A 12,127-nucleotide genomic window follows, 5' to 3' on the forward strand; every position below is an offset into this window, starting at 1 on the left:
CGGCGCTGCTCGCCGTGGCCAGGCCGCTCCGGTGCAGTAGAGCGCGCGCAAACGTCTCTCCGAGCTTCCTCACCTCACTACCGACCTAGCGCACCAAAGAACGAGCGAAAAGAGGCAGGATACAGCAAGATCCGTCGCGGCGAAGCTCTCCAGCTAGGTCGGAGCAACTCCGTCGAGCGATTCATGGCGCACGACTGCTTCTCACCTCGGTAGAGCGTACGCAGGGGCTTACCGCGGCGACGGCGAGTGCGCTGGTGTCCTTGGCGTCGAGTTTGGAGCTCTGGTGCAACCGGCGGAGCCTTTTCTGGCAATGGCGCGGGTGGAGCTGCTGCTGCTGCTGCGCGGGCGGAGGAAGGAGGGAGAGGCGCGGGCGACAGAATGGAGGGAGTGGTCTGGGGGCGCGGGTCGGCGTCCCGACCAGGGGGAGGGGGTGGTCGGCCGCGGCGCGCCCAACGCCGGCGTACGGCCGCCACGTGGCCGTCGCGGGATGGGGCGAGGCGGGCACCGTGCGCGGGAGAGAGAGAGGAGGGAGAGGCAGGCCGGGCTGCTGGCTGGGCCGAAAGGGAGGCGGGGTGGGCCCAGCAGCGCCTGTCCCCTTTTCTATTTTTTTTGAAATTCTTTTCTCAATTTCTTTCTAAATTCATTTGGACTATTTAAAAATCACTTTCACCCTTTTCCCCCAAAAGCATAGTTGTTCTAAAACAAAAACCCTACAACTTTGTTTTAATAAGCAAGACCAAATTCCAAATAGAATTTGAATTACAGATTAAAACAAGTTCTAGGTTTTCAAATAAATTCATTTTGGGGATTTTTGTATAAATTCCATTTCTCAAATTCTATGGCTCCAAAAAATTGCACAAAAAATACTCTTAATTCTTTTTGCACACAATTCAACCTAGTTTGAATATTTCACAATTTTAGAAGCAAGCATCATATTTTTAACACATTTAAATCACATGGGATAAAGCACATAAGATCATAATTTGAATGGATGACATGCTCATGTGATGCTATGCTTGATGAGAATGCTTATGAATGTTTTAATAAGACTAAGTGCATGCTTAACACCTAGGGTGTTACACGTACCATATTCTTGGAAATCAATTTGGACGCACCCGATAGAACTGCTAGATTATGTGTGTCATATGGAATTTTGCTTCAATATGTTTGGAGACAGTGTTAGTTTAGGTACAAGATTGGTGCATGGTTTGCGCATAATGCACCATAGGCTCAGAAACCATTATGGAAGCACCCGATGATAATCCTAGGTGAAGAGGCTCAAGTGGAAGGTCGGTTCGATCTGTTTGGAGATACTGCTAATCTTGATGCAAGATGGGTGCACGGTTTGCATGGAACGTACCATATTCTCGGAAATCAATTTGGACGCACCCGATAGAACTTCTAGATCATGTGTGTCATATGGAATCTCGCTTCAATCTGTTTGGAGACAGTGTTAGTTTAGGTTCAAGATTGGTGCATGGTTTGCGCATAATGCACCATAGACACAGAAACCATTGTGGAAGCACACGATATTAATCCTAGGTGAAGAGGCTCAAGTGGAAGGTCGGTTTGATCTGTTTGAAGATATTGCTAATCCTGATGCAAGATAGGTGCATGGTTTGTATGGAACATACCATATGCTAAGAAATCCATTTGGACGCACCCCAATAGAACTCCTAGATGACATGTGTAAAATGGAATCTCGCTTCGGTCTATATGGAGACAGAGTTAGTTTTGGTGCAAGATAGGTACACAGTTTGCGCCTAATGCATCATAGGCTAAGAAACCATTTTGGATGCACCCGATGATACTCCTAGGTAAAGGGGCTCAAGTGGAAGCTCAGTTTGCTTTTGTTTGGAGATACTGCTAATCTTGATGCAAAGATAGGTGCACGAATTGCGTGGAATGTACCATATGCTTCGAAATATATTTGGAAGCACCCAATAGAACTCCTAGATGACGTGTGTCATATAGAATCTCACTTCAGTCTCTTTGGAGATAGTGTTAGTTTCGGTGCAAGATAGGTACACGGTTTGTGCCTAATGCACCATAGGCTAAGAAACTATTTTGGACGGACACGATGGTACTCCTTGGTGAAGAGGCTCAAGTGGAATCTTGGTTCTGTCTGTTTGGAGATAGTTCTAATCTTGATGCAAGATAGGTGCACGGTTTGCATGGGACATACCATATGCTTAGAAATTAATTTGGACAAACCTGATGGAACTGTAGATGCACCCGATGGAAATACTATTGGATGTGTATCATATGGAATGTCGCTTCGGTCCAGGTGGAGATAGTATTAGTTTCGGTGCAAGATAGTTGCATGGTTTGTGCCTAGTGCACCATAGGCTCAGAAATCGATGTGGAAGTTCCCGATGGTACTCCTAGGTGAAGAGGCTCATGTGAAAGCTCGGTTCGGTCTATTTGGCGATAGTGCTAATCTTGATGCAAGATAGGTGTACGGGTTTGCATGGAACGTACCATATTCTCGGAAATCAATTTGGACGCACCCGATAGAACTCCTAGATCATGTGTGTCATATGGAGTCTCACTTCAAACTGTTTGGAGATAGTGTTAGTTTCGGTGCAAGATTGGTGCATGGTTTGCGCATAATGCACCATAGGCTCAGAAACCATTATGGAAGCACCCGATGATAATTCTAGGTGAAGAGGCTCAAGTTGAATGTCGGTTCGATCTTTTTGGAGATAGTGCTAATCTTGATGCAAGATAGGTGCACGGTTTGCAAGGAACATACCATATGCTAAGAAATCCATTTGGACACGCCCCAATAGAACTCCTAGATGACATGTGTCATATGGAATCTTGCTTCGGCCTGTTTGGAGACAGAGTTAGATTTGGTGCAAGATAGGTACACAGTTTGCGCCTATTGCAACATAGGCTAAGAAACCAATTTGGATGCACCCGATGATACTCCTGGGTAAAGGGGCTCAAGTGGAAGCTCAGTTTGCTTTTGTTTGGAGATAGTGCTAATCTTGATGAAAGATAGGTGAATGAATTGCATGGAATGTACCATATGCTTAGAAATCTATTTGGAAGCACCCAATAGAACTCCTAGATGACGTGTGTCATATAGAATCTCACTTCGGTCTCTTTGGAGATAGTGTTAGTTTCGGTGGAAGATAGGTACATGCTTTGTGCCTAATGCACCATAGGCTAAGAAACCGTTTTGGACGCACACGATGGTACTCTTAGGTAAAGGGGCTCAAGTGGAAGCTCGGTTTTGAGATAGTGCTAATCTTGATGCAAGATAGGTGCACGAATTACATGGAATGTACTATATGCTTAGTAATCTATTTGGAAGCACCCAATATAACTCCTAGTTGACGTGTGTCATATAGAATCTCACTTCAGTCTCTTTGGAGATAGTGTTAGTTTCGGTGCAAGATAGGTACACGGTTTGTGCCTAATGCACCATAGGCTAAGAAACCATTTTGGACGCACGTGATGTTACTCCTAGGTAGAGGGGCTCAAGTAGAAGCTCGATTTGGATATAGTGTTAATCTTGATGCAAGATAGGTGCACGGTTTGCATGGAACGTTCCACATGCTCGAAAATCAATTTCGACGCACCCGATAGAACTCCTAGATAATGTGTGTCATATAGAATCTTGCTTCGGTCCGTTTGGAGATAATGTTAGTATCAGTGCAAGATAGGTACATGGTTTGCGCCTAATGCACCATAAGCTTAGACACCATTGTAGAAGCACCCGATGATACTCCTTGGTGAAGAGGCTGATGTGGAAGCTCGGTTCGGTCTGTTTGGAGATAGTGCAAATCTTGATGTAAGATAGGTGCACGGTTTGCATGTAACATACCATATGCCTAGAAATCAATTTATACACACCCAATAGAACTCTTAGATGATGTGTGTCATATGGAGTCTCGCTTTGGTCTATTTAGAGACAATATTAGTTTCAGTGCAAGATAGGTGCACGGTTTGCGCCTAATGCACCATAGGGTCGAAACCATTGTGGAAGCACCCGATTGTACTCCTAGGTGAAGAGGCTCAAGTGAAAGCTCGGTTTGGTCTGTTTCGATATAGTGCTAATCTTGATGCAAGATAGGTCCATGGTTTGCATGGAACATACCATATGCTCGGAAATCAATTTAGACACACCCGATAGAACTCCTAGATGATGTGCGTCATATGGGATTTTGCTTTGGTCCATTTGGAGATAGTGTTAGTTTTGGTGCTAGATAGGTGCACGGTTTGCACCTAATGCGCTATAGTCTAAGAAACCATTTTGGACGCACCCAGTGGTACTCCTTGGTGAAGAGGCTCAAGTGGAAGCTTGGTTTGGTCTGTTTGGAGATAGTTATCATCTTGGTGTATGATAGGCGCACGATTTGCATGGAACGTACCATATGCTTAGAAATCAATGTGGACACACCCGATGGAACTGCTAGAGGCACCCGATGGAACTACTAGCTGAAGTTTGTCATATGGAATCTCACTTCGGTCCAGTGGAAGATAGTATATTCACAAATATCAATTTGGACGCACCCGATAGAACTCCTAGATGATGTGTGTCATATGGAATCTCACTTCTTTGTTTCGAGACAGTGTTAGTTTAGGTGCAAGATGGGTGCATGGTTTGCGCATAATGCACCATAGGCTCAGAAACCATTGTGGAAGCACCCCATGATACTCCTAGGTGAAGAGGCTTAAGTGGAAGGTCAGTTCGATCTGTTTGGAGATACTGCTAATCTTGATGCAAGATGGGTGCACGGTTTGCATGGAACGTACCATATGCTAAGAAATCCATTTGGACGCACCCCAATAGAACTCCTAGATGACATGTGTCATATGGAATCTCGCTTCGGTCTGTTTGGAGACAGAGTTAGTTTTGGTGCAAGATAGGTACATAGTTTGGGCCTAATGCATCATAGGCTAAGAAACCATTTGGGATGTACCCGATGATACTCCTGGGTAAAGGGGCTCAAGTGGAAGCTCAGTTTGGTCTGTTTGGAGATAGTGCTAATCTTGACGAAAGATAGGTGCATGAATTGCATGGAATGTACCATATGCTTAGAAATCTATTTGGAAGCACCCAATAGAACTCCTAGATGATGTGTGTGTTGACGGTCCTTAAGTACTAAAATTAATAATCAAATAAACATGGAAAAGGATCAGTATGAAACAAACATCTAGAATTAGGGTTTTATCTGACAGAATTCCACGAGCTTTGGTGTTTATCTATTTCTGCAGGGGGTTATCAGAGAATATGGAGAGAAGGCCCACATGTCATGTTTACAACGAGATAATTACGTGCCGCGCAATTTTCCTCAATCTAGAAGAGTCCAGAAGCCACGGGAACGAACGAGAACACGATCGGGCTCGGGGGCAGGGCGGCCGCCCACCCCCTTGGTTTCTCTTCAAGATGCATCCTGAACATTGACTCCGACCTACCTAACTTTGAGAGACACCAGTTTTGGAGAGAAATATCTAGAGATAATTTTTATAGTCAAGCCCGAACCAGTGACATGGAACACCCCACTCTTAGGATGTTCCACAAATGGCTTGGGTACAATCTTTTCTATCGTGATGATATTAGGAAAGTTAGAGTAGGAGATTTACAACTTTTATATGCTGCTATTAATAAAGTACCTACTTCACCTGTTACACTTTTAGTTTCTCATTGGCTTAGTGTACCTAGTCTTCAGGGACCAGTAGGATGTACTTCACTTATCACTCGTCTAGCCTCTAATCTTCACTTGCTAGAAAACTCATCATTGGACTTCATAGATGAGTTAAGAATTTATCATGGCTATGACACATTTAGACAGACTCGGATGTTAAAGACAGAGGGGAATGTAATGTATATGCTATATGATGATAAAGGCAAGATTCGGTTACCTAACCCGAACCTTGGCCTATACGTTGTTCAAAATTTTTTGATTGAGACTGCAGCAACACCGGTGAACCAGAGAGCTCCACAACGAGTGGCATCTAAAAGGATGACCACCCACCGGGAACGCACCTGGTATGGAGCTGATCCTGGGCCAGAAGAAGCAGCGCACCTGCATTATTTTGACTACAACCCCCGAGTCCTTCGAGACCCATGGGTTCGACATGCGCAACCACAAGAGCCAACAGAGGAGACATGGACGGAGAGCCAAGATCACCAGTGGACAAACCCGCCTTTCCATACGGGCAGGTACTCCACTGATCCATATGGAGCTTCAGGATCCAGACCTCTGCCCCAATTTGATGCAGGACGATACTCCGACGCCTCCTACGCTTTCACGAATGACTACTATCAAGAGGCCGGTGCTTTCTTCACCCATACTGACAACACTCTCCTCGACATCCAGAACACGCAAGCAGAACATGGACGACTCCTAGAAGAACAACAAAAATAGAACCAGGACCATGCTGCTACAGTAGAAGAACTGAGACAAGATACAACAACAATGAACGACAACATCACAACCATGATGCAGTTCTGGAATATCGAGTAAGGCCGACAGCAACATCCAGCTTGGGGGAGTTCCTCCCAAATTTATCAAGTAAGTTTTTATTTGCTCTTCTTATTTATTCTTTTCTATTCTAGTGTTTTATTTATCTTAGAGAGAAAAAAACTTAGAAAACCCAATAAATATTTTCTTGCTTTAATTTACTGCATTCTATAAACATGAAAACAAAATAAAAAGAGTGTGTAGATAAGTGTGCTTTATTTTCGTGCTAAGTTTAATCTCTAGAAAAATAAAAAGACCAAAAAGATACATGATGGAAATGATGAACAGTTGCTCTGTTTGCTTACTTACAAGTACCTAGCTTTTATATTAGAGTTCTTCCAGGAATTACTAAAATTGAAATTACTATCTATGGGAAACATATAACTAAAAGTCTAGGTAAGAGAAAGGCATGATATAAAGTTTGAGCTACTGTTTATCTTGTTCCTACTACACTAAGTTCTGGAGATTTATTTTGAAAACCTACAAATCACATGATGAGTTCCTAGCATTGCAAACTACCTACCACATCCATACTTGCTATAACATCTTTTACTATATTTACATTGAGTTTGATCGAGCTGTGTAGACCCTTAGGAGCTTTTCATGTAGTTAAATTAAGATATTCACTTGCACACATCCACTACACCATTCATCACCAATCATTAAAATTGCTAAAAATATTATCACTCACTGTCCCAAGTATTGTTATTCTCCCTCTCCAAAAAGATTCAATGTAGAAGAGGCATGGGCTATGCAAAAATATACGAGGAAATAAAAAGGGGCAAGTGCCCGGAACCTCGAAAAAGAAAGAAAAAAGAGTGAGACGAGAGGTAAAAATGGACAAGTGTCTAGGGTAAAATTAGGGGTACAAAGATGCCCACTTGAGCGGAAAAAATGGACATGTGTCTGACAGTAGAATTAGGGGTATCTAATACCCACCTAAAAAAAAAGAAAAAGATAGCCCATGTTCTCCCAAAGCAAAGATCAAAGAAGAGGAGAAATAGCAATATGAGGAGCAATGAGAACTAAGTTTTATTATCACTTATATATCTTCATCATCACTATCATTACTCCATCACACATGCACATCTTGATTTAATTATATGCTGAGTTCCTTTGGATCCATGGCTCGATTAGACAACATATGTATGAGCTGTTTTTCACTCCTATGAGCTCCACTTAAATATTCCATTAGCTATAGGTAAGTGATATCTTGGTAAGGATCCACAAATACCACATATAGAGAGACTTGAGAGAATCATTGCTGGGAACTCTGAGTGTTATTTTAAAAAAAACTTATGAAAAACTCTGGAACAACGGTGAAGTATAAACAGGATGAATAGTGCTTGACTTAATTATTTTGTCTTTCAATTACTTAAGACTTAAGTGCATGTTCTAAACTCCATGACACTTCACTCTAATCTGGAAGAAATTTTATAAAAGCATGTGTGCCTGTCAGGAAAGAAAACATCGAAGCAACTCCTGATCCGTCTGAGTTTAGCTGTTTGCTCGGGAACGAGCAAATGGTAAGCTTGGGGGAGTTTGTTGATGGTCCTTAAGTACTAAAATTAATAATCAAATAAACATGGAAAAGGATCAATGTGAAACAAACATCTAGAATTAGGGTTTTATCTGACAGAATTGCACAAGCTTTGGTGTTTATCTATTTCTGCAGGGGGTTATCAGAGAATATGGAGAGAAGGCCCACATGTCATGTTTACAACGAGATAATAACGTGCCGCGCAATTTTCCTCAATCTAGAAGAGTCCAGAAGCCACTGGAACGAACGAGAACACGATCGGGCTCGGGGGCAGGGCGGCCGCCCATCCCCCTTGGGCGCCCGCCCAGGGTTGGAGTCTAATCGGGACTCTGCTTCAGGGCTAAACTCCACCGACCTAAAGGATCAATCTAAACCACACAATCAATGTCGGTTTGATCCGACGGCCCACATTCACTTGAAGGGACTATAAAACCAAGGCCTCTCCACCCCTGGAGGAGAGAGGAGAAGAGAAGAAATCATTATTCAGAGGTAGCCATCAAAGTTAGGGCTTAGAGCTTCTCTCCCACAGAGAATTAGAATTAGCTACTCCCTAATCCTTCAAGTTTAGAGGTTTGATTAGATAGCAATTAGAGAAGTAGAGCACTACACTCTGGATTTGGATCTTCGGTAATAAAGATTGGTATTATTCATATCTTTCTCTAATTCTTTGTTCTAATTGCATTATTTCTCTAATTATTATGTTCTTAATTTGCTCTAGTTCTATATTTGATATAGTTATGATTGATAATGAGTTTATGTATAAGTTTGCAAAGCGCTTAGCTCTTGACGCGAGGGAGTTAGGTGATAGATCACATGTGAGCGTGGTGCTTAGATGTTATTTATCTGCAAATGTATCCTATTGGCCGGGTCGTGTGGTAGTTCGCGATAGTGACAGCTTCGTTGATTCTTATATAGACCACCCTCCGTTGATAGGACAGTTAGAACCGGTATTGTGGAGTAAGTCTTGCGATGCTCTGATTTACTTTAGCAATGTTCCTTATACATGAATGAAGAGTCTTTTATGCTATATATGATCTTGTAGATAATTAGAGCAGATTATGACTTAGTAGATAGTAGATAACTTAGAATCCATTCTCTAGCTAATCCGACATCACCTAAATATATGAGGAGTAGTCTATTTTCTAATCGCTGTGTTATTTATCCCGTGAACTTATAATTCATTATCATTATCTTTATGGTTTACCCCCTGCTAAAGTAAGTGACTGTGTGATGAGTTTCTCATTAGTAATCATGTTCTTGCAAGTTTACCTCTAGTCTATGCCTTGATAGATTTTGCCCTTAATTTTATCTCCTTAGTTCTCTTGAGCAAAATTATAAATAACGATACCTGGAATACTTATCCTGGTGAAATGCTACAATGAGGTGCTTTATCTGTGCGCTTGCGGATAGAATAGATTATTTTCTAAAGAGCCTTTACATTTATAAATACCTTTGTACACTCTGGCACCATGCTGGGGATGACAACCTAGTATCTAAGTGGTGTTAGCTAGTGTCAACAGTGTGTCATATAGAATCTCACTTTGGTCTCTTTGGAGATAGTGTTAGTTTCGGGGCAAGATAGGTACATGGTTTGTGCCTAATGCACCATAGGCTAAGAAACCGTTTTGGACGCACACGATGGTACTCCTAGGTAAAGGGGCTCAAGTGGAAGCTCGGTTTTGAGATAGTGCTAATCTTGATGCAAGATAGGTGCACGAATTACATGGAACGTACTGTATGCTTAGAAATATTTTGGAAGCACCCAATAGAACTCCTAGTTGACGTGTGTCATATAGAATCTCACTTCGGTCTCTTTGGAGATAGTGTTAGTTTTGGTGCAAGATAGGTACACTTTTTGTGCCTAATGCACCATAGGCTAAGAAACCATTTTGGACGCACGTGATGTTACTCCTAGGTAGAGGGGCTCAAATAGAAGCTCGATTTGGATATAGCGCTAATCTTGATGCAAGATAGGTGTACGGTTTGCATGGAACGTTCCATATGCTCGGAAATCAATTTCGATGCACCCGATAGAACTCCTAGATAATGTGTGTCATATAGAATCTCGCTTCGGTCTGTTTGGAGACAATGTTGGTATCAGTGCAAGATAGGTACACGGTTTGCGCCTAATGCACCATAATCTTAGACACCATTGTGGAAGCACCTGATGATACTCCTAGGTGAAGAGGCTGATGTGGAAGCTCGGTTCAGTCTGTTTGGAGATAGTGCTAATCTTGATGTAAGATAGGTGCACGGTTTGCATGTAACATACCATATGCCTAGAAATCAATTTATACGCACCCAATAGAACTCTTAGATGATGTGTGTCGTATGGAGTCTCGCTTTGGTCTATTTAGAGACAATGTTAGTTTCAGTGCAAGATAGGTGCACGGTTTGCGCCTAATGCACCATAGGGTCGAAACCATTGTGGAAGCACCCGATTGTACTCCTAGGTGAACAGGCTCAAGTGAATGCTCGGTTTGGTCTATTTCGATATAGTGCTAATCTTGATGCAAGATAGGTGCATGGTTTGCATGGAACATACCATATGCTCGGAAATCAATTTGGACACACCCGATAGAACTCCTAGATGATGTGCGTCATATGGAATTTTGCTTTGGTCCATTTGGAGATAGTGTTAGTTTTGGTGCAAGATAGGTGCACGGTTTGCACCTAATGCACCATAGTCTAAGAAACCATTTTGGACGCACCCGGTGGTACTCCTTGGTGAAGAGGCTCAAGTGGAAGCTTGGTTTGGTCTGTTTGGAGATAGTTCTCATCTTGGTGTATGATAGGCGCACGATTTGCATGGAACGTACCATATGCTTAGAAATCAATGTGGACACACCCGATGGAACTGCTAGAGGCACCCGATGGAACTACTAGCTAAAGTTTGTCATATGGACTCTCGCTTCGGTCCAGTTGAAGATAGTATATTCACAAAAATCAATTTGGACGCACCCGATAGAACTCCTAGATGATGTATGTCATATGGAATCTCGCTTCTTTGTTTCGAGACAGTGTTAGTTTAGGTGCAAGATTGGTGCATGGTTTGCGCATAATGCACCATAGGCTCAAAAACTATTGTGGAAGCACCCGATGATACTCCTAGGTGAAGAGGCTCAAGTGGAAGGTCGGTTCGATCTGTTTGGAGATACTGCTAATCTTGATGCAAGATGGGTGCACGGTTTGCATGGAACGTACCATATGCTAAGAAATCCATTTGGACGCACCCCAATCGAACTCCTAGATGACATGTGTCATATGGAATCTCGCTTCGGTCTGTTTGGAGACAGAGTTAGTTTTGGTGCAAGATAGGTACACAGTTTGGGCCTAATGCATCATAGGCTAAGAAACCATTTGGGATGTACCCGATGATACTCCTGGGTAAAGGCGCTCAAGTGGAAGCTCAGTTTGGTCTGTTTGGAGATAGTGCTAATCTTGATGAAAGATAGGTGCATGAATTGCATCGAACATACCATATGCTTAGAAATCAATGTGGACACACCCGATGGAACTGCTAGAGGCACCCAATGGAACTACTAGCTGAAGTTTGTCATATGGAATCTCGCTTCGGTCCAGTTGAAGATAGCATATTCACAAAAATCAATTTGGACGCACCCGATAGAACTCCTAGATGATGTGTGTCATATTGTATCTGCTTTGGTCCGTTTGGAGATAGTGTTAGTTTAGGTGCAAGATTGGTGCACGATTTGCACATGATGCATCATAGGCTCAGAAACTATTGTGGAAGCACCCAATGATACTCCTAGGTGAAGAGGCTCAAGTGGAAGCTTGGTTCGATCTGTTTGGAGATAGTACTAATCTTGATGCAAGATAGGTGCACGGTTTGCAAGGAACGTACCATATGCTCAAAAATCCATTTGGACACACCCAATAGAACTCCTAGATGACATGTGCCATACAAAATCTCACTTCAGTGTATTTTGAGACATAGTTAGTTTTGGTTCAAGATAGGTACACGGTTTGTGCCTAATGCATCTTAGGCTAAGAAACTATTTTGGATGCACCCGATGATACTCCTAGGTAAAGGTGCTCAAGTGGAAGCTCATTTGTTTGTTTGGATATAGTGCTAATCTTGATGCAA

Source organism: Sorghum bicolor, chromosome 9 (assembly GCF_000003195.3).
Source record: "Sorghum bicolor cultivar BTx623 chromosome 9, Sorghum_bicolor_NCBIv3, whole genome shotgun sequence".
NCBI classification, from domain to species: domain Eukaryota; kingdom Viridiplantae; phylum Streptophyta; class Magnoliopsida; order Poales; family Poaceae; genus Sorghum; species Sorghum bicolor.